The 24,194-nt window shown below is 44.8% G+C and overlaps 1 protein-coding gene across 2 annotated transcripts in view; it reads right to left on the reverse strand.

Annotated features, from left to right (window-relative positions):
- The window catches only part of LOC137636252 (zinc finger protein 665-like), a 197,232-nt gene that overhangs the window by 29,978 nt on the left and 143,060 nt on the right, over positions 1-24,194 (reverse strand). The window contains exon 2 of one of the 2 annotated variants that reach the window (XM_068368684.1): positions 14,013-14,061. The exons of the other annotated variant lie outside the window; for it this stretch is intronic. The gene's annotated coding sequence lies outside the window, so the exon portion shown is untranslated. The remainder of the gene's footprint in view (positions 1-14,012; positions 14,062-24,194) is intronic. 2 annotated transcript variants of the gene reach the window in all.

Raw genomic sequence — 24,194 nt, forward strand, 5'->3', positions numbered from 1 at the left:
GAGCTTAGCCGCAATATACCCTTTAGACGAGTCGCCATTGCGGGCTATCACCTTATCTATATGAGCACGGCCTAACCTGACATCTCTTGCCTCCGGAAGAGCTGAAGAGGACTTCTTTTGGACGGGCGCACCCAATATCCTATTCAAGCCGAAGGTCCAATCATCATCCTCCTGTGGTAGAGGCTCCACCAAATTACTGTGACTCCTTATCAAGGAGATCACCCTCCTATAAGCGGAGTCCTCCGTATGAAGCGCTGCCTCTTCATCCCCGTCCTCCGTTCTACGATGGGGAGAAGGATCTTCACGGGCACCTCCGCTCAGACGGGACCCTCGGCTCTTCTTCTCTTTAGAGACGGGCGCCTCTGTCACCTTATTAGGCCTCGACGAAGGGACAGGCTCCTCCGTGAAATTGTTCAACGACGCTCCTCCGTGAAATTGTTCGACGAAGGGGCCCGTACTCGTCTATCATCTCGATGGGCAGACCCGTCAAGGCTGCCCGTCCTAGGAGACGACTCCCTCCGCTGGGCGGGTTGAGTGTATCTAGGTCGGGACTTATGCCTGCAAGACGAGGCCTTCCGGTCAGCGGCTGACGCCATGTGGAGGCTACTGGAGGCCCTTCTAGGAGGACTGTCTCCTACCAGCTTGACCATTGAGCTTGAGACTGTAGTAAGGTCTCTCAGCTTATTCTCGGGTACGAAGACCCATCTTCCTTGAGGAGAACCAGCTCTCCTGCTCTTCTTCTGCGGAGAACGAGATCTTCTTCTCCTATCTCCCAATCCTGAGGGAGACCTAGAAAGGGATCTCCTCCTCATGGAATTCTTCCTTCTACGCCTCCTGCGGCGTTCTCCATCAGACGAGACCGAAGACTCCACTACCGACGAGTCTGACCTACCAAGGAACCTCGACCTCGCAACAGATGGAGCCTTCCTCGACACCTGTTGAGTTCCAGACGTCGACGGCTGTAGGAATTCTTCTGGGACTTCTGACGAAGGAGCCGGAAGCTTCGACGGACGATCCAAGAAAGGGAAGGACTCGCTCAAGCCCTCCTCCAGTTCAACGGAGACTTGAACGGAGTCCTCGGCAAACTCCATCCAAGGGGATCTTCCTGCGGGGAATCTTCTCTATCCAGGGCACCTTCCGCTTGCCTAAGCACCGGAGACATCCACCCAAGAATCTGGGGAAGAAAATGGGACATTTTTATTCCACATGGGGTCCTCCCCCAAGACGCGCTCCCCTTGCACAAGAGCAACGTCCAGCGGACCCCCACTACACATACAGGTATTGCTCAACTTACGACGGAGATAGGGACCGAGAGACGCTTCGTAAGTCGAGTTCGTCATACGTCAAACTAAAAAAGTGAAGTTTCCGTAGATTAATTATGATTCGGCAATCATCTCGATCATATTTTATCAATATTTTCTTAATGTCTATCATTATTCCATTTTGTTTCATAGGATATCATACGCTCTTTTAATTCATCTTTGTATTCTATTTTTCAATTTTGGAAGTATTTTACCAATCGAGAAGTACTTAAAATTTTGTCTTCCTTTGGTTGTGATCAGCTGATCTGAAAGTGCCGCTACCTACAGTATCAAAATATGGCGTACATACGTATGGCAAACAGTATATTTTTTCTTTCTTTTAGAATTTCTTAACTCATTAGAAATATCTCCATGAATATTACATCAGTGCCAATATGTTACAGGATATCAGTTTCCATACAGTTCGTCTAATCATTAGGTATAATGCGAAATAGTTGTACAGTACACTAGCTCTTTCTCTGTGAGTGTGTGTGTGTGCTCGCTCTCGCAATCGCATACGGGTAGTTCATTTTTAAAGCTTCATACAGTATTAAATTTTCAGTTCAATATTAAGCCTTCATACTTCATTAGACATTATTGTGTTTAATTGTTGTTTTATTAAAACACGTTTATATTTTTATTTTTCATTTTCTTGATCATATCAATAAACAACAAATACTTTTTATTTACTTTCGGTTGGAATCAGCTGATCTCAAGGTCACGCTGCCGTATTACGATTATGCGCACATATAGTATGAATAACACTGATTTATATAATTTTCTTGACATTTGAAATCTCTTCATAATAAATATTATATCAGCGCCAATATATTATAGGGTATCACATTCTTCATAGATTGTTTATAGACTTTATTACTAGTTATAAAAGGACTATGCATCTCTCTCTCTCTCTCTCTCTCTCTCTCTCTCTCTCTCTCTCTCTCTCTCTCTCTCTCTCTCTCTCTCTCTCTCTGTATTTTGATTTTTAACTCAGTTAAATCTTCACATTTCTCTGAGAAATATTAAAAAAAATCTTTATATCATTATTCAATGCTGTATTTCGATTATGGGAATAGTAACGCATCGGAAGAAAATCACTTGATTTGCCTCTCGCCTTCCGCCAGAAGTATGACGTCATCAGACTTTTTTCCTGAAATTTACGGTAAGTTGTACTAATCTCATAACTAATGATACAGAGCACTAAAACACTTGATATCGTTACTCTGTGTTTCGATTATGGGAATGCTGTAATAAGATTAGTCGGTAACATAATGAAAGAAAATCATTCGGTCTGTCAGCTCTCTTCCGCAAAATACATGACGTCACAAGATACGCGACGTAAGCTCTACAATGGCTTGCAAAATATGTAAATCCATTTTCTTTTTTCTTGCAAGAAATTAAAAGAAAATACTAACTTAACAAACAAAAGTATTTTATTTTTATAATGTAAAAGGAAATGTATTATTTTCAAGAAAATATTTGCCCTATTAGTAGCATACATTTTCTTTAAATAGACATCGATCCATTATCAGAGATTAAAAAAGTAGCTTACAGTCAAATTTACACTACGTAGTACTCATGACAACCGATACAGACCCTCAAAATACTTTGTATCGTTATTTAATATTTCGATAATGGAAATACTAATATCAATCGTTAGCCTATTGGAAGGAAATCACTGTATTTCCCGGATGCTTTCCGCCGGTGATGTGACGTCACCAGACATATAATATGAACTCGACAGATATTAAAACTTTTCTTAATGTATTTTTAACTGAAAATAAATACTAAATATTAACAATAAAAGAAAATAATAATTTACCAAGATAAATCACTTTATATGTATACAACAAAATAGATTATTTTCAAGGAAATATTCGTCCTATTTCCGATAAACTTGTGACATCATCACCCTGAAAAAAATGGTCGTAAACTCGAATAGTCGTAAGTCGCATAGGTCGTAAGTCGAGCAATATCTGTACTTACAGGCGCCTGGTTCGCCGTAAAAGAACCAGAAACCCCCACAACAACATTCTCCTGGGGAAGAGGCACCAACTTCTTCCCTTTCACTGACTTACCTCGTCCCCTACTCTGGGTAGGGGAAGAAGAAGGAACTCTACACGATCCCTCACCCGCAGAAGTCTCAGGAGAAGACATACTGGTTTTCCTGGGAGACCGCTTCGTAGACTTCTTTTTGGTCCCAAACTTGACCCATTGGACCTCACTCCAGTCAGCACATTCCGGACACATGTCCGAAGGAGAACACGAGGAACAAAGCGTATGCGGATCAACATCAGGCTTAGACAAAAATGCCCCACACGATTTCCTGGCTCTAGGCCCAGGACAACGGCGAGCATGCTCCATCGCACACAATCACAAAGACCGCTAAACACAAGCACAACAAATTAATGAGAACACTAAACACAAGCGAAAGCACAAAGGAATGAAAGCGAAAGCACACATTTAAAGCACTAAGCACGCGGGTAAGGCTCAACGGACCATGCAGTAACCACGTGGCCACAAGACACAAAGGGTCGCACTGAGATCAGAGGAGCGTCGTGTGATAACGCGACGCGACCAGAGAACTTACTGAAGCCTACGACCTGGGAAACATGTGGCCTGCCTTGGTATTGCCTTCAGGGTACGTATTCCTACGCTAGGCATATCATTATAGAAAATGGGAGTAGGGTAAACTACACAAAACTCTGGTCGTTTGAGAGGAGGTTCCAGGTAACTCCTAAGAAAGTGTTTTGAGGTAAGTCTCTGTGTTGGAACATACTTATATTCAAACTCCCAAAATGAAGCTGTCTCCATGCCATAGTACCTTGTAAATAATTGCATCGCTTCATATTCCAATACAAGTAGACTGGCTTTTAATTCTTCCTTCCTGCTAACATTCATAAATTCACTACAGTAAAAGAAGCAGATAGAATCATCCAGTACTGTATTACTTTCAAAAAGAGAAAATGTCACCAACATTGTTTCAAAAGGCTTAATGCTGTATATCATTCTCTAAGCTTTATTTAGGCTGTGACCAAGCCAATCAACTACTGGAGCTGAAACTAATCAGCGGATATTTCCAAGTTCAAACTTAGTACAAATGATTTTTCTGTTGATGAAGTTTCCTTTCCTGGTTTTTATAATGCTTATTTATCAAACATTGTTATCTATCTTAAAATAATCTCATTTTTCTCCTATATAGTTTATTCTTTACATTCCTATTTCTTCACTGCACCAGACTGTCAACTATTTGGTCCCTTGGGCTAGTGGCAATTTGCTTTAGCACCTTGGCTTCTAATAGTAATAATTATGCTGATATGACAAATTTGGAAATAATTTGTATTTTCCCTAACTATACAAACCTGGAGCTCTTTACAGCGGAGATGCATTTTGGCAACAGCTGGAACTAGCTGTAAAACTTTCAGCTACTTAGCGAAGGGAGAGTGAGAGTTGGACCAACCACTCTGCTCACACCACCACTTGTAACTGAAAGTCACTGTGCAATTGTGGCAGAACTTCCTGGGGGAAGGGGATGGCGGGACCAGTATGTGTTAAGAGCTCCAGGATTGTATACATAAGGAAAATGCAAATTTTTTCCAAATTTGTCATTTATTACTGCACTACATGCAAACCCTTACGATATTTACAGTGGAGACTCACCGTTAGGTTGGCTAGTGCCTGACCTGGGGGCTACTCTGTGCTTCGCATGAGCTGTTTGGAGGCACCATGTCACCTTGTCGACTCTGAGAGCTAACAGCCTGGGCAATCGTGCGGCAGGGTAAGAAGTCTCATCAATAATCTTTGCTGTTTTTTCTTCTTTATTCCATATCACAAAAATGACAAATTCGAAGATAATTTGTATTTTTCCTAACTATACAAACCTTAGCTATTTACAATGGGTTTACCTTTTAGCGCAGCTGAAATGATGAGCCAATAGTTTTAACGAGGGTCAATTACCCCCGCACTAGTTAGCGGGGGGTAGGGGAAGGGTAGCTTGCTACCCCTCCCCCCCCCACACACACCGGTGACTTGCTTCACTTCACTTAGAGGTAGGATTTGACTTGGGGGTCAGGGATGGCGGGCACATATGTGTAAATAGCTAAGGTTTGTATGGTTAGGAAAAATACAAATTATCTTCGAATTTGTAATTTGTTCCGTAACCGAAATACAAACCACGCTATTTACATTGGGTGACTTACCCCTTAGGAAGGGTGGAAAGACCCCAGCCTTACTGACTTCGGCTTGCCTGGGGGCTCGATCCCTCAGTGAGCAGCACTAGAGAAAGGGAGCCCCTGTACCTCACAAGTTCCTAGCATCGCTAGGAACGAGTGGCCTACATAAGCAATGTGTGGAGGAGAGTGTGACTCGTCCTATGAAGTTGACCTTGAGACCTTCAGATAGGAATTCTAGGATAGGATGTTCCCAATACCACCTCGTCAGGGTATGGGAGACGCAACAGTATTAAGCTTAATACTAGGAGCACAAAGAAGCATGGGTTACCTGCAGAGGTCGAAGTCAGCTATGCGAGGACCAGGTTGCTGCTTCCCCAAGAGAGGGGAGAATGAAGAAAGAAGTAAGGGTCAGACATACTCTTTCATTCACGCAGACTAAGACCAGGTAACAACGCCCTCAACCTACTGCTACTTGTCCAAAAAGGAGCCTGAGGTTAGACCAGCTGTTGTGCAGCCACCACAGGGCCGATAGAAAACGTATCGAGGCTCCTGTGGGTCACGTCTTGCAGGTAGTGGGCTGTGAAGGTCATCTGACGCTTCCAGACTACAGCTTGAAGTACCTGCGTCACAGAGAAGTTTCTCTTGAAGGCCAGGGATGTAGCAATACCCCAGACATCATGTGCCCGGGGGCGACGTGACGGAGGAGGGAACGGATTCAAGGCATGGTGGATAACCCTTCGAATCCAAGCTGAGATGGTGTTCCTGGTGACCCTCCTCTTAGTCCTGCCTGTGCTCACAAACAAAGCTCGCACTTGAGGACGGACTGCAGCCGTTCTCTTCAAGTAGTGCTTCAGACACCTCACTGGACATAGTAGCAGCTGGTCTGGGTCGCTTGTTACGGAACGGAGACTCGCGATCCTGAAAGAGTCAAAGCGAGGAGCTGGCACTCCAGGATTCTGAGTCTTGGCAACAAACTCAGGGACGAACCTGAACGTTACCTCCCCCCATCCCCTTGAATGGGCGATGTCGTACGAGAGACCATGAAGATCACTAACCCGCTTGGCCGAAGCCAAAGCGAGTAGGAAAGCCGTCTTCCAAGACAGGTGGCGATCGGAGGCCTGGCGTAATGGTTCGAAGGGAGGTCTCTTAAGAGACCTGAGGACTCGAACCACGTTCCAAGGAGGAGGTCTCACTTCCGACTGGGGGCAGGTAAGCTCATAGCTACGTATGAGTAAAGAGAGTTCTAGCGATGAAGAAATATCCACGCCCTTCAGTCTGAAGGTCAACCTTAAGGCTGAGCGATAGCCTTTCACTGCCGATACAAAAAGGCGCATTTCTTCCCGCAGATAAACGAGGAAGTCCGCTATTGCTGGAATAGTGGCATCGAGTGCAGAGATACCCCTTCCACGACACCAACAACAAAAGACTCTCCACTTTGCTTGGTAGACTCCCTCAGAGGACCTTCGCAGGTGCCGAGACATTCTCTCCGCAACCTGTTGCGAAAAGCCTCTCTCCGCGAGGAGACGCTGGATAGTCTCCAGGCGTGAAGCCGAAGCGAGGCTAGGGCCCTGTGAGGGACGCCGGAGTGGGGTTGTCTGAGAAGCTCGTGTCGTGGAGGAAGCTCCCTCGGGAGCTCCGTCAGGGTCCGGGACTGGGGAGCAGTACAGAGGCAGCTTGAAGTTCAAAGCTGTCGGGAACAAGTCCACAATCGGGGAACCCCACAAAGTCAGGACTTTGCTGGCTATCTGAGGATCCAAAGACCACTCGGTACTCACTATCTGCGAGGCCCTGCTCAGACTGTCGGCGAGCACATCCCTCTTGCCAGGAATGAAGCGAGCTGATAGTGTTATCGAGTGGATTTCGGTCCACCTCAGAGTCTCTACTGCAAGATGGGATAGCTGCTGTGAAAAAGTGCCTCCCTGCTTGTTCATATAAGCCACTACCGTGGTGTTGTCGCTCATCACCACCACGGAGTGACCAGCCAGGGACCGTTGGAACTGCTGAAGAGCCAGAAAGATGGCCTTCAATTCTAGCAGGTTGATGTGTAGGCACTTTTCAGATTCTGACCTAAGGCCTGAGGCCCTCTGGTTCAGAACGTGCGCCCCACTCCCTTCTTTTGACGCGTCCGAAAACAAGAGTCAATTCCGGGGGGGAGGACGAGAAGACTCACTCCCTTTCGCAAGTTCTTGTCGACCAGCCACCATCGCAAGTCCGTCTGTTCCAGAGACCCCATTGGGATCAGAATGTCCGGAGAATCGGATCCTTGATTCCACTGGGACTTGAGCCGCCATTGAAGGGATCTCCTCATCCTGAGGCGGCTGTTTGGAACCAGACAAGCCAAGGAGGATATGTGACCTAAGAGACGCAACCACGACTGGGCGGGGAGCTCTTCTCGCCTGAGGAAGGGTTCCGCCACCCTCCTCAGCCTTGCTATCCGGTCGTCTGATGGAAAGGCTTTGTAGAGATTGGTGTCTATTAGCATGCCTAGATAAACCAGTCGTTGGGACGGCTGCAGAGAGGACTTCTCGAGGTTTACCACGATCCCCAGATCCTGGCAAAGATCCAGAAGCCTGTCTCGGTGCCGAAGAAGGGTCGACTCCGAGTCTGCTAGGATCAGCCAATCGTCCAGATAACAAAGGAGACGAATGCCGTTCCTGTGCGCCCAAGATGAAATCAGGGTGAACACTCTGGTGAACACCTGAGGAGCTGTGGAGAGACCGAAACACAGCATCTTGAACTGGTAGATCTTGTCGTCTAGGCAGAATCTCAGGTACTTCCTGGAAGACGGATGGATTGGGATCTGGAAGCACGCGTCCTTTGGATCCAGCGTGCACATGAAGTCTTGTGGTCTCACTGCAAGTCTGACCGTGTCTGCTGTCTCCATGCTGCACCGGGTTTGCTTGACAAACCCATTCAGAGCTGAGAGGTCGATGACAGGTCTCCAGCCTCCAGTAGCCTTCTTTACAAGAAAGAGTCGACTGAAGAAGCCTGGGGAGCCGTCGACGACCTCCTGGAGAGCACCCTTCTCCAGCATGGTCTCGACTTCGACCTGAAGGGCTAGCCCCTTTGCCGATCCCGTGGCATAGGAGCTCAACGACACTGGATTCGCTGTCAGGGGAGGTTGAGATGTTGTAAATGGGACGTGATAGCCTTGGCCGATCACTGAGACTGTCCAAGCATCGGCCCCGTGTTTCTGCCACCTGCGGACGCAACGCTGAAGGCATCCCCCCAGAGGTGGACACGCAGGGGGACTGCCACCCCTAGGGCTTGCGCCCGCGGCCGCCACCCCTAGGAGTCTTGCCTCCCCTGGAGGACTTACCGCCCCTCTTGACCTTGGCTGGAAAGGGCTGGGGCTTAGACACCACCTTTTTAACTGCCGGTGCCTGCTTTGGAGCCTTACGAGGCTGCTGCTGCTGTTGCGGCGGAGCTGGAGGCTTATAGGGCCGAGCTGTAAGGGCCCTATGGAGGAGGGAGTCCGTGTTGGATTTCCTCCACCTCTCAGCCGTTCGCTCCATGTCTTGAGGCTGAAGCAGGTTCTCCCCCAGAAGGGAAGCATGTCGGAGCCTACACACATCCACGGCGGGGACCTTCGGATGGAATCTCTCGGACACAGCATCGCGACGCTTCAACACCGAGTTGGCCCACAGGGTGGTAACCTGGCGCGCCAAAAACTCGATGGAGCGGGTGCCCGAGAATGAGAAGGTCTCCAGGGCCTTCCTATTGGTCTCCATGGACAAGTCCTCCGAGCACAATAGGATACCCAGAGTTCCTAGCCAAAAGTCCAGCCACGAAGTGGCCTGCATGGCACACTTAGCGACCTTTTCGTTGCTAAGGTTCTCTGCCGCCGAGAACGACACCTGCCAGGCAGAGAGCTTCTCAAGGGGAACTCCCTTCGCCAGCTCCTCCACAGAGTGATGGAGAGGAAGAGCGAGGCTGGACTCACCCAGGATCTCAAAATACCTCCTCTGCTGAAGACGAGGAGGAGGGATGAGTTTGTTCCCGGCAGAGGAATGACTGGAGGAGGCAAGAATCGCGAGCTGAGCGTTGGCCCTAGCTCTGGCACTCTTCAGACCCCGACACCAGGGCAGAGCCGCACTGGACTTAGGGGCCTTCCGAACGTCAAACACCTCATCTAAGATAGTGTCTTTGCCTTCACGGGGGACGATCACGAGGTCCATAAGCCCGTTAAGTAGCCTTATCAGGCTTAGGACCTGCCAAAAGGCATGTTCGGATTACTGCTGATCTCCTCCTTGCGGGCTGGCAGCTAAGTCTCCTGTCCCAGGGATCTCTTCTTGAGGTGAAGCGTGGACGTTCCCCCGGGGAGCCACGGCCTCCTGGCAAATCCTCGAAGATGATTTCGGGGCAGTCTTGGAGTCCTTGGATTCCCTCCTGGGAGGGATACAGGATCCCAACAAAGAGGGTCGAGGAGCCCCTTCCTCACGAGACGACTCTCCTCCACGAAGCGAAGTCCCCCCCCCCCTTGGTGCCGAGGGGAAGGCTACCGCTTCACTGGACTCACCCTAGGACGGAAAGGCCTTATCCACGGGAGAAGGAGGAAGCACTCGAGCAGGAGAAGAGGGCTTCGCGACAGACCTCTTGGGAACCAACTTCACCCTGGGGGAAGTCACCACGAAGTCCACTCATCTCTTTCTCTTCAGCGTAGGAGACAAAGCCGTTGGTTTGTTGCCCTGATCGGTGAGTGCTGGCTTCATAACCCTCACTAACGCCCGCATCAGAGGACCAAACCAAGTCTGTTGCTCCCAGGACACGAGTCCGAAATCCTCGCTGGAGGGAAAGGGAACGGGTGATCCTTTGGAGTGGACACCACAGTACCTGCCTGAAAAGGTGGGGAAGAATGATGCACTAACCTCTCCTCAGTATCTTCCTTGTCCTGCACTACCATTCTGCGTTTGGATGGAGGCGATCCCGAGCGTTGTCTAGGAACACGCGTTTCTGCTGCTACCCCTGGCTGCGAAATTCGCCGCGAACGATGGTTGCGCAGGCGAGTGGTCGCGTGGGCGCGCAGGCGAGCGGTCGCGCGGGCGCAAGGGCGTACAAGTGAACGAGCGCGTGTCCGAGTCGGCGAACGAAAGCGTTGGCACGATGGCGAGGGAACGCGTTGCCACGTGGGCGAGGAAGATCGCTGGCGATGTAGATCAACAGGCGATCGGTGGTGAGCTGGCGAGCGCTGACGCGCAGGTGGGCAATGGCACGTTGTCGCATGGTGACGCGTTGGCGAGCGATAGGGCACAGAACGCGCAGGTGAATGATCGCGCGATGGCGAGCTAGTAGATGGCGAACCATGTCCCTTCAGAACCTCTGGTCGACGAAGCGTTGGAGAACGTGTGCGCGCAGGTTGTAAATCACGCGGCCGGTCCGGAGATCGCCGATTAACAGGTGATCGTTGACGCGTAGGAGAACGCTGATGAATAGGCGATACTAAAATCGCCTATGCACGCTGGCGAGCAGGTGAACGCTGGCGAGCAGGTGAACGCTGGCGAGCAGGTGAACGCTGGCGAGCAGGTGATCGCTGGCGAGCAGGAGATCGCTGGCGAGCAGGAGGGCAACGCGTGAGATCCTGTGAAGGAACAGGTGGCGCGGTGCGTTCACGAACAGGAACAGGAAGATCGTAGGCGCGTGGGCGAACATGTGCTTTTAACACACGCGCTGGAGGACGCGAACGCTGTTGCGTAGACACAGGATGAGAGAGCTCAGGAGACTGATGGCGCGCAGGGAGTCCAACAGGAATTGCAGGATGGTCAAAGACCACAGGGCGATGATCCTCAAAAGAGCGCTGACGCGCAGGAGAGCATCTGTGCGCTAACACTGCAGAAGGGCGAGCAGAAGAATGCTGGCGTGCTAAGCGTTCCTCAGGAACCACAGGATGTAGGATGTCCTCAGGAGAGCGCTGACGAGGAGGGCGAACATCAGGAGAGCGCCGGGGAACAGGTGAGCGCTGACGAGCAGGAGAGCATTGATGAGCAGGAGAGCACCGACGAGCAGGAGAGCGCTGACGAGCAGGAGAGCACCTGTGCGCTAGCACTGCACGTGGAAGGGAAGAATCCCTTTGCCCCGAAGGGACCGTTGCCCGTCGGGTGACGAGTTCCCCCAGAAGGTGAAGATCTAGCAGGAGTTGGAGAACGGTCTGCAGAGAGGTCCAAAGGAGCAGGAGCTGTAGGCTGAGTACGACGAGGAGAGTCCCCTTCGGAGGAAGAAGATCCAAAAAGGCGCCTCTTAACCCCCTTATAAGGGGAAGGGAGGCCCTTGCGACGCAGCGAATGGTGAGCCTTATGGCGGAGGCGGCCACGGGGAAGATCATAATGACCATCAGTCCTCCGAAGGGGAGTCTCAGTCAAGGCACTTCCCTTAGAAGGAAGCTGAACAGCAGAAGAGCCCGTAGGACTCACTTCCCCTTTCGAAGGATGTATGGAAGGGGGAGGAGAGCCATCACCACCATCATCCTCAACTGCACCTGCAGAGGATTGCCCAGCCACGTCGGAGGCCTCTGCCACCACGACGTCGACGATAGACAGAGGGTCTACCTCTGCTACCGCCGGCAACTGCTTAACGGCGGCCCCCAACGAGACAAGGTAAATCAAGGCGACCCTGGAGGGCAAGCCCTTAAGCCCCAGGGAAGCCCAAATCTGTAAGAGATCATCATTAGACAAGGAGTTATCAATGGCCGCCCCCGGAGGAGGAGGGGGAACCGCCCCGCTATGGGAGGCGACGCCCTCTTCCCCCACCCAAGGTCGGGAAACAGAACTAGGGCCTGCGCTACCACTCGGCCAACTCTCCTTAGGAGCCAGACGAGGGGGAGCTTCGGAGGAGGTTTGGGCGGCAAAAGAAGAGTCCCGAGAACCTTCCTCCTTCAAGGCAACCCCCGAAGGGGAACGGTCTCTCTTGGACTTCTTACGCCGGCGGCCAACCCTCTCCCACTGGGAGGCAGACCACTCCCTACACTCACTACACGTCTTTTCCTGGTCACACCGTCGGCCCCGACACTGAGGGCAAAGGGTGTGAGGGTCCGTATCTAAGGCCGACATAAAGGTCCCACAAGGGCGGCCGGCAACACCAGGGCACGTACGAATAGTAAGATAATAATAAACGGTAGTCCACTTCAAACAAACACACAAGTTGTAGTAAAGAAAAAGCACGAAAAAGATTAAAGGCTGTCAACGAGGACGATGAACAGACACGTCTGTTCACCGCCGAGCCAAAAGTGAAGTGAAGCAAGTCACCGGTGTGTGGAAGGGGGAGGGGTAGCAAGCTACCCTTCCCCTACCACCCGCTAACTAGCGCGGGGGTAATTAACCCTCTTTAAAACTATTGGCTCGTCATTTCAACTGCGCTAAAAGGTAATCCCAATGTAAATAACGTGGTTTGTATTTCGGTTACGGAACAATCAGATTTTATAGCACCTCCTTCTATGATGATTCTTGAGGAAACCTTCAGAGCAAAAAGCTTTACCACTGTCCTTGCATATGAATGGTTTTTCTTCCATGCGAGTTCTTGAATATTCATCGAGTCTCTATTTTAGATTATTTCTTTGGCCACATTCATGTTATTGGAATAGATCTCTCATGTGATTTCTTATGTTTAGTGAGATAATTTTTCGAAATAAAGAATTTCCTACAGACATTGCACTTGTATTGCTTCTCTCCCGTGTGAATTCTTAAATGTGTAGCGAGATGTGCTTTTTGTAATAAATGTTTTGCTGCAGACATCGCACTTGTATGGCTTCTCTCCTGTGTGAATTCTTAAATGTTCAGTGAGACTCTTTTTCCAAGTAAATGCTTTGCTACAGACATCGCATTTGTATGGCTTTTCTCCCATGTGAATTCTTAAATGCACAGTAAGATTAGATAGATTAGAAAAGGCTTTCCCACATTCACTGCATGTGCACTGCTTTCTAGCTAGAGCATTGGAGTCAACATTACCAAAGATCCCTTTCTTTATCTGCTTCTCATTTACTTGATTCACCTCTTGATTCAAAACTTCTTTCTGTAATAATTCTCTTCCACTGATTACACATGAAAGTCTTCCTTTTTCTTTTCCTTTATCCTCTTTCAAAACAGTCCTTAAGTAAGTGTCTACACTTTCCTCATCATCGATGTCCCTTTTCCAATTTACTGAACTGTTTTCACTCAATGATGCATCGTACTCGTAGGAATTTTTCAAGTAGCTTTCGCAAGAATCAAATATTTCTGGCTCTAATTTCACTTCCATTTTTGGGTCCAAGAAAAGAGCGCCATCATCAAAGAGAGCAACACTGCCAGACGTATCATTTTCTGGATCGACTGCAGGTGAAAATAGATCTTTAATTTCACTTTTCATTGAAAATTCAAAAGGTGGTTCAGAATTCATCATCCTCTCCCGACCACAAGATGACAAACCCCTTAATATTATTTTCAACACACTTCAAAGAGGAAATTAAGACTAAACTTCCTATTCTCAGACATCATACTGTACAACAAAAACTTCCAACATGACCCTTTCTTTTCCCATCTTACATCTCTTGCATATAACTTCAGTAGCTTACAGGCTTTAGTGGCAAGAGGTGGATGATTCCTTCCTTTGGGATGAAAAGTCTGAAATAATAGAAAACTAAAATCAGTTCAAGAAGAGGAAAACTCAATAAACATAATGGAGTTTTCTAAAAAATAAAATAAATTCATAAAAGTTATGTAATTTGTATTTTTCCTAAACATACAAACCACAGACTTCGATCGGTGTTCTATCTGTTCTTGTTACACATTTCAGGCATCTAAAAATCTCATATCCTCTTTAGATTCTATAATCCACTGCATCTCCTGTGACATTATTGGTTTCATTCTTTAAATAGTTTTCCCCTTGCTCTTCAAAAAGACAAAGACTTTTCATTCATTGTCCTATTTCCTTTACTGTACTTCCTCTCCAGTCACCATCAAAATTGTCTTGCTAATACTGACATTCACCTCTGGACCCTCCTCCAGAATAATGAACAGCACAATGCTTTATAGTAATATTGCATAGACAGGAACATTTACCACAAACTCTTCCATATCACTCCCTCTACCTTTGCTTTGGTTCTAGTGTTATGGCAAATTAACATTACTAACATAAGTTTTTTCTTTATGGTTGCCTTTGTGTTGTCCAGTGCCTTCTTAAGACCTACAGCTACCCTCCATCCCTGTGAAGATGGACCAGGAATTCTGCAATTTTAGGCTGAGATGGTCTGGAAAAAGAATGACCTTTCATCTGGCACCAGCGTAAAAAAGAAAAACTGCCCATTTGACTTGATAAAATCGACATGTAGAGCATCACATGGCTTAGGCTAACTAGATGAAAAGCCTCCTTACATTGAGAACCTCCTTACAGGCTCCAAGCATGATGATGAAGTATGTGGAGCCCCGGATGAAGACAATGAAAGTGAGGCTGTTTGAGTAGATCTGGTCTCTCTAGCAATCTGACAGGAGGCTTAACTAGGACCTCCAAAAGGTCTGGGAACCAGTCCTTTCGAGGCCAGAAGGGAGCGATGAGGGCCAAGGAAAGATTGATTGATTGATTTAAGGTTGTCAGGCATCCTGACATCTAAGGTCATTGATGCCGATATCATTTAGTTTATATAAACAAAAAAATAAAGATTATTCAATTAAAACTGTAAAAGTTGGATGTCATTATAAACGTTAGATAGTTTTCAGAAGACCTGCTTCTGAAATAAATCTAAAAATGCCCCTTGCATAGTAGGAAACATGTCCAAGAATCTTCGCAAGGATGAACCTGCCATCCTCACCTCAAATAAATATCTATTCCTTAAGTTATTATAATTGGGGCATTCGGTCAACAAATGCCTCACTGTTAGAGGTAATAAACAGTCCTCACAATACGGTTGGTGTTGGCCCTTCAGCAGAAACTCGTGTGTCAACCGAGTGTGACCAATACGAAGACGACAAAGAGTAGTCTCCCATTTTCGGGGCATCATGTTATACCTCCAAGGAGATATGGCCTTTGTTACTTCTCTCATTTTATTGCCATCTAGACTATCCCAGTGCTGTTGCCATTTATTACAAAGCAATCTCTTGATGTTAGGTAGGAAAACGTTACATAGAATGGGATATCTTCTTGGCACCAACTCAGATGCAGCATTCTTTGCCAGTGAATCTGCCTTCTCATTCCCAGACACACCTATGTGTGCTGGAACCCAACAAAATCTAACTGTTATACCTCTCCGTCCAATAATAAAAAGCCATTCTAAAATCTTTAAAAGTAGAGGGTTGCTAGAATTAAAAACTTCTAAAGCTTGAAGGACACTCCTTGCATCACTAAAAATTGTAAAATTACCCTCCTTCTCCAACGGTATTTTCTCAACAGCGGTTAGTATGCCATAAAGTTCGGCAGTAAATATGGAAACGGTCAGAGGAAGTGCACCTCTACCATTAAAACCATTACTATGTACTCCAAATCCAACACCAGCATCAAATTTGGAGCCATCAGTATATATAAAAGTCGATCCCCTATGTTCTTCAACATGTTCCATAAAGAGACCTGGCTTCTAGGTCAGTCATATTCTTCTTAACTCCAATAAAGTATTTACAAAAAGATATCTCTAGTAATTTCCTTAGAGGCGTTGATGATACCTTGAATGGAAGTACCTTACTTCTAATTATATCCAGACTGTTTAATAATCGTTTCACCCGAAAGCCATAAGGTTGAGGAGATTTTGGGTGCAATTCAAAGTATGATGTATGTCTTACAAGGCTTGCAGTCTGAAAGGCTAAAGAGTTAGGGAATCTTTGCAATCTAAACCAAAACCAAATAATGGAAAACATTCGGTAAAGATCTAGAGGTAACTCTCCAGCATCAACAAGGAGACCTGGGATAGGCGAGGTTTTAAATGCTCCTGTAGACAATCTAATACCAGCATGATGTATTGAGTCTAATATTTTAACCAGTTTGGGGTGGCTGAAGAGTATATTTCACATCCATAACTAATTTTGGAAAAAATCAAGGCCTTGTATAATTTTAAAATAGTATTGCAGTCTGGCCCCCATGATGTATGGGACAATACTTTTAAAAGATTCATAGCTTCAAGACATTTAGCTTTTAATGCTTTCAAGTGAGAAACCCATGTAAGCCTACAATCAAATATCAACCCTATTAATTTAGCTTCATTTGCACCTGGGATCCGTTGACCTTTGATGTATATATCTGTGTCAGGATGTACTTCCCGGATACGACAGAAAAGGACAATTTTAGTTTTACTTTTCGAGAACTTAAATCCATTCATATCGACCCAATGGATAATTTTATCAATAGAGAGTTGTATTTTTCTCTCAACCATTGCCATTCTAGTGCCAGCAGATGATATGGAGAGATCATCCACAAATAATGTTGCGATAACATCCTGGGGAATGACTGAGGATATCCCATTAATTGCTACTGCAAAAAGGGTCACACTCAGCACACTCCCCTGAGGAACTCCTCCTTCCTGGCATTTACTCTGTGATAGAGCTTCCCCAACTCTCACTTGGAAAACTCTATGTGAAAGAAATGACTGAATGAATAGTGGTAGCTCTCCTCTTAATCCTAACTCATGAATTCTTTTAAGTATACCGTATCTCCATGTGGTATCATATGCCTTTTCAAGATCAAAAGAGACTGTCACATGGTGCTGTTTGGAAGCAAAGGCTTCACAAATAGAGGACAAGTCGTATCAGCACATCAGTCGTTGAGTGCATTTTCCTGAATCCACATTGAATGGGTGATAAGATACCCTTCTTTTCAAGGTACCACATCAGTCTTATATTGACCATCTTCTCTATGATTTTGCATAAACAAGATGTCAATGCAATTGGCCTATAATTTGCTGCTAAAAACTTGTCCTTACCGGGTTTTAAAAAGGCCAAAATAATGGCTAGTTCCCAAACACTTGGATAACTATGATTATGCCATATTCTCCCAAACACTTGGATAACTATGATTAAGCCATATTCTATTAAAAATGCTTAAAATAAATAACTTTTTATTAAAAGGTACATGTTTAATCATTGCATATGGAATTCCATCAGGTCCAGGGGCTGTACCGTTACACGTAGCAAGAGCAGAATCAAATTCTCTTTCAGTAAAAGGACAATTGTATGACTCTTGCTTTCTTGTTGCGAAGTTTAAAACTTTCTTTTCTTCAATGCTCCTATACTGGTGACTAGGAGCTGCTTCACACTTGCACGATACATTTGAAAAATGGTCAGCCAGGGCATTGCTGACTTCAGTTGCTCCAGTCATATATTGGCCATTTATCTTTAACACTGGTGGCGGGTTTGGGGTGAATTTGCCTGCTATCTTTCTGACTTTCCTCCACACAGATGATGTTGGTGTTCTACTGTTAATGGAGGAAACAAATGATATCCAAGACTGGCGCCTAGCTTCTTTCATGGCACGGCGGAACTGTGCTCTACATTTCTTGTATATAACTAAATTCTCCTCAGCACGGCACATGCACAATCGAGTTAAAGACTTTCTTGTGGCTCTGTGCAGGGCAGTTAATTCAGATGACCACCAGGGGACTGGTCGTCGTCTGAATATCCCTGTTGTTTTGGGAATGGAATTTACTCCTTTTGTGTGAAGAGTTCCATTGAGTAAGTCTATGGCATCATCAACACTTTCAAACTGTTCTGCATTTCCTTCAATTTCACTCAGCTCCCGAAATCTATCCCAGTCCGCCTTATCAAGATTCCATCGAGGCGATCTCTGTAAAGGTGGACCATTGTTGGTGTTTATAATGATTGGTGCATGATCACTAGTATGCCAATCATTTAATGTTCTCCAATTAAAACTGAGAAGACAGAGCTTGCAACTGATAGGTCAATGCAGGACAAGGTACCTGTCTGAACATGAAAATGTGTGGGGTCTCCTGTATTAAGGAACCCAACATCATTCTCCAAAAATTGATGATATAATATTACCTTTTGTGTTTACCAAAACATCACCCCATAAAGGATGTCTACTATTAAGATCTAGTAAGAGAAAAGGTTGTGAGTTGTTTAATCACCTCTACTATATTATCATATGAGATGTTATCATTTGGAGGCAAGTAAAGAGAACAGATTGTGTATTTTCTCCCTATATCAATCTGTACAACCACTGCCTGCAGAGGGGTACAGATAGACAAAGGTATTTGGGGAACATCTCGACGAACGTATATAAGACTTCCCCCATGGCTTCCTGCTCGTTGATCATAAGGTGTCCTATAGCTAACATACTCTTGAGGACAAGGAGTATTAGCATCAATCTTGCTTTCTTGTAGACATACAACTAGTTATAGGGGAGTGCTCACATATGAGGAGCTTGAGTTCTTCATATTTCGCCCTTAAACCCTGGCAATTCCATTGCAGAATGGAGGAAAAAAACTATGGTTTATTTTTTGGTAGACACCTTAGATGAAGTCTTCCCATTGACAATATTTGATCTAACAATATTTCCCGGAGGCATCTCTAGAGAGGATCTTGATATAGTGGGTTTTGTGTTTCTCTTTTTCTTTGTGTCTTTTTGATCTAATTGATGAGGAGGATGGTGGACCTCAACTTGAATTTCTGATTGCTTCAATTTACCTTCTAGTTGATCAGAAACATCAGCAGACAAGATATCATATCTATTTGAAGTCGTGACTTTAATGTTCCTTATGGTAGGAGGCGAGAGAGATGGAGGTCTCTCTCTTTTTCGATTAAAAGGTTGTGATCTGTCAGGTTTTTGCACCTTCCCCACTACAGGATCACCAGGTAAATTGGTTTCAAGTGGAACCTCCATCAGATCAGGCAAGGACAAGGCCTGTGAGAGGTTTGTACTATTGTTTAAAATCGGAGTAGTTGGCTTTTAAATAATTTTCAGATCTTTAAGTATCCTTTTTGATTTTTGTACAATTTCTGGATATAGATTTTCGATGGGACTTTCAACCTCTTTAACTACTTTCATTTGTTTCTTTATCTTAGAAGTAGAGATATAATTTTCGTCTGTGTAGTTTGGCAAGTTTTTCTTCAAAACCATTGAAAAAGGTTGCCCTGGTCTTATTTGCTTTTCAAGAGCTCTTTTACAAGCCTCTTTAAAAGGAACCCTTTCCATGGTCCTAATGGCCTGAATTTCTTTTTTCAAAATTAATATCGTTACTTATTAGGGTAAAAAAAGCAACAACATATAATGACTTCAGTCATTCACAAATTTACTAATTACCAGATTCGTTAAGAGAACTCAAGACCCTTTCTCTACATTAGGAATTCATTGCGTTGTGTTACAAAGATAAATGGTCATACTATATTCTATTGAGCTTTTGCCCCAATGATTACTTACTTGGTTTCATATGAAGTTCTTACCGAGTTCGGATTACAAATAGGCACGGGTAAACCACGATACCACATATAAATCCCACGCACAGATATGCATATCCCTAGCGAATTATCCCATCCAAGGTAACTAAATATTATATGATACTCATCCAAACTTCGGTTGATCAATTCATCCACTTCATTAAATGCTGGGAAGGAACGGCTTCGTTAATCAAATGAAATTCTCTTCATCCTGATTAAATCCACTGAAGACTACACTACAAGCGTTGAGAAGTGACAGGCAGCAACTACTCGCCGTTAGCTCTGTTGCCTTTGTCGTAAAAATAATGCGTTCGCTCTCTCTCCCAAAGTCATGACTTCCGCTTCGTTCGCTCACGACAAAAGAAAACAACAAACGAACGAAACCAACTATTCAACGCAAACCGAACGAAACTATTCAAACAACTTACATCGCATTGTTAACCACTTATACACCTATTCACAAGACAATATTCCTTGGTAACAATGCTTATTACAATTAAATATAAACAAAACCTTCATTTGTACAGAAACCTGCACATTTCCACTTAACGCAATGTAATATAAAAGAACATTTTCCATATACAATATGAACATAGATATTCAATAACAATTGATTTCCCATGTCGTTATTGTAAGTAACGACATATTCCCCGCCACCAAAGTTATAATATACAAGTATTTACAACAGTCCCTTTTGAATCAAATCTTTTCTAGTTTCTGCAGCCACCTGAGCAGCCTTCCTGGATGGTCGGGTACTCACTTCAGGAATTTTGGCAGGATCAGGAGTCTCAACTTCTTGCCATAACTCTAACGGGTACAACTTCACAATGTGAAGCATGATATGGCCATGGGAGGTTTTGAGGGTAGCTACCCTAACTACATTGTCAGACCCCACATGCACCTGAATCACCTGACCCAATTTCCATTTGTTTCTTGGCCCTTCATCATGTACGAGGATGACATCTCCTGTTTTGGGCCAAGAATTATGTTGGACTCCAATTCGATGAGTCTCTCTTAACGAAATCAAATATTCATGTTCCCATCTTTTCCATAGCTGATCACACAATTTGGATATGTAAAGGAATCTCCTTTCTACATTTTCAGTTTTACTATACAATGGGTCTTCAGATACCTCATCCCAATTAATAGTTTCCTTGGGAAAGGATCTTAATTTCCTACCCAAGATCAGGTGATTGGGAGTTAGAATCTCCTTCTGATCAAGGTCCCCCAAGGTATAGCTTAGTGGCCTGTCATTTATGATGGATTCCAATTCCACCAAAATGCAGGATAATTCATCATAACTGAGAAGAGCTCAACCAATTACCTTCTTCATACAGGTTTTCAATAGTCCGATCAACCTCTCCCAGATTGCACCAAACCAAGGTGCTCTTGCTGGTATAAATTTCCACTTACACTCTATTTTCTCCAGATGGTTTTGAAAAAGGGGGCTCTCTGCCATTGTTCTCAGATATTCAGATGCTGCTACAAAGGTAGTGGCATTGTCACTCAACATTAGAGAAGGAAAGCCTTTATGGCTGCTAAACTTCCGGAAGGCCATGAAGAATGAGTCAGCGGACTGATTTCTGACTACTTCCAGATGTATACCCCTAGTGATCGGGCATGTGAATAGTATGACATATACCTTCTCCGGATTTTGCTTCCCTTCCTTTATCCATAACGCCCCGGTGTAATCCACCCCAGTAACGCTAAAAGGTTGTTTCCGTTGTACCCGGAATTCCGGCAATGGGGGCATTATATTAGTTTTATATGGTTTTCCTTGAACTTTCTTACAGATCACGCAATGATGTAACACGCTCTTGACCAGTTGTCGCAGCTGTGGTATCCAGAACTCCTGTCTTACACTAGCTACAGTAGCGTTCACCCCCATGTGCGCTTGCATCACATGATGTCGTCTTATTAACAACTTACTCAGAACACAACCTTTTGGAAGTAAAGTAGGAAATTTGACTTCTTGAGGCAGTGTTGCATGTTCCAACCTGCCTCTACATCTCATTACATTATTATCCAAAAACAAATTCAACTGGCGAATTAATGTCAATTTTGGGTTTGTTTCATCCCTTTTCAGGGCTTTATATTCTTCTGGAAAGTACTCTCTCTGCACGAGAACAATTGTTTTGACCTTTCCTTCTTGTAACTCTTCCAGAGTCAAACTACCAGTTTTCCTGTCATTGGTTGCTAGTCTGCAATTCTTTACAAATCGCATTATCCAAGCTATGGTCTTAAAGACCTTGTCAGCTCTGCTGAATCTTTCCCAATCAAGCAGGCGTGTTGCATCTATGTCCCCTACAACATTGACCACAATGTCCTGTTCACCTTGTATATGTGTACACCCAACCCATGACCTATCGATTGGCAGAGTGTGATTTTTTAACCAAGGGGGTCCCTCCCACCAAAAGGAGTCCTTTGCTAACACCTTAGCACTCTTTCCCCGTGTCAACCAATCACTGGGGTTTTCTGACGACGGTACGTAAGACAGGACTGACCCCGGAATCAAAGAGTTAATCTCAATTACTCTGTTTCTCACAAACACAGGCAGAACATTATTGGACACAATCCAGCTAAGGGCGACTTTACTGTCTGACCAGACATATAATTGTTTAAATTCCTTCTCATCAAAGGAGTTAATAATAAATTTTGACATTCTTGCTCCTAGCAACAATGCCATTAGTTCCAATTTCGGAATTGTCAATTCCTTAATGGGCGCCACTCGGCCCTTTGCTAAAATTATATTAGAGCTTTCACCATTTGCTCTATAGGCCACACAACCATATGAAGTTTCGCTAGCATCGCAGAATATATGCAAGGTATCACCAGTTCCTAGGCTAGCACTCCTAGGAAAGGATATTTCAAAACACTTCTCCAAGTCCTTGCGTATTTCACTCCATTCCTTTTGTAGCGGGTTGGCGAGTTGTTCGTCCCAATCCAGATGTTCCTTCCACAATTTCTGCAAAAATATCCTTGCTTTCATAGTTACAGGGAGAAGCAATCCCAATGGATCGTATATTTGGGCAACGGTACAAAGAATCTCTCTCTTTGTTTGACTCGATCTATTAATATGAGTTGGATTGATAGTTGAAACGTCTTTAATTATATCCTAATTCAATCCCAATACTTTATGAATTTGGTTTTGTTTGGCTTCAATTTGATTAGCAGCAGCAATAGTTTGTATAGACTCGCTATTGCTAACCCACTCCTTCAAATATAAGTGAGCCTGAGCAAATATTTTGTTGGCATTAAAATATAAATCCATTAACTCAGATTCACCATTAGCCGTAAATTGCAAATTATCCACGTACAAACCTTTCTTCAGTCTTTCCACTACATCCACTGTCTTGGACCGGGGCAACCACGAGACCACAGTGGACAAGTGATGCTTGATGGTTGCATTTAGAAGAAAAGGTGAGCATGTAGCTCCAAATAATACTACTCTAAATCTGTATACTATTAATTTACTATTGGGATCTGTTGGATTTTCCAACCATAAAAAACGCGTATAATTGCGATCTTCTTCACGTAACTGTACCATTAAAAATGCCTTCTCAATATCACTAATGCAAGCAAAGGTGTTAGTTCTAAATTGCAGCAGGACTCTGAGTGGATCAGCCGTTACGTGTGGTCCAGTCCATAGACAATCATTCAGGCTTAATCCATTTTTACCTTGTTTTGATGAGCAATCAAACACTATTCTTATTGGAGTAGTGGCATTGTCTTTAAGCACTCCATGATGTGCCACGTAATGACAATCCACATCAGATTTATTATAGATTCCCCTTTCAATGAATCCTCTATCCTCTTGCTCTTGCAAGATTTTCTGATAATGATCCAAGTAATCCACATCCTTCTGAAACTTGATGCTCTGCTGTCGAAGTCTACTCATGGCTATACCAAAATTTGTCTTCAATCTGAATCTATTGGTTCTCCACGGCAACGCCACAACATACTGTTTATCAATTTCAGAATAGGTTATAGTGCTCTCAAAGTCCTTTAAGACCCTCTGGTCTTGTTCTCGCAACTCACTGCAATCTATTCCCAGTCTATCCAAACTCCACAATGCGTCCAGTTCAGTCTTGGGATTTTTATTATGTGTAGCTTCAATTCCTTCAGTTTGTACAGCTAGCTTCAAAATTGTCACCTGAGTTTCCCTAGTGGGGGGAGCACTACAAGTGCTTGACACTACATAACCAAATATGGTCGGCAACAATATTAAATTTCTAACCCTTTTGAACCCCGGATGCAAAATATTATAAACATTATCAACCCCTGCCAACAATTCAATAGTTGATTGATTCTCAACAGGCAAATCAAAATCTTTATCAGCCAAGCTGATCTTAGTTTTACATAATGATTTTAAGCTTCTCTTAACG

Source organism: Palaemon carinicauda, unplaced genomic scaffold, assembly GCF_036898095.1.
Source record: "Palaemon carinicauda isolate YSFRI2023 unplaced genomic scaffold, ASM3689809v2 scaffold26, whole genome shotgun sequence".
In the NCBI taxonomy this organism is placed as follows: domain Eukaryota; kingdom Metazoa; phylum Arthropoda; class Malacostraca; order Decapoda; family Palaemonidae; genus Palaemon; species Palaemon carinicauda.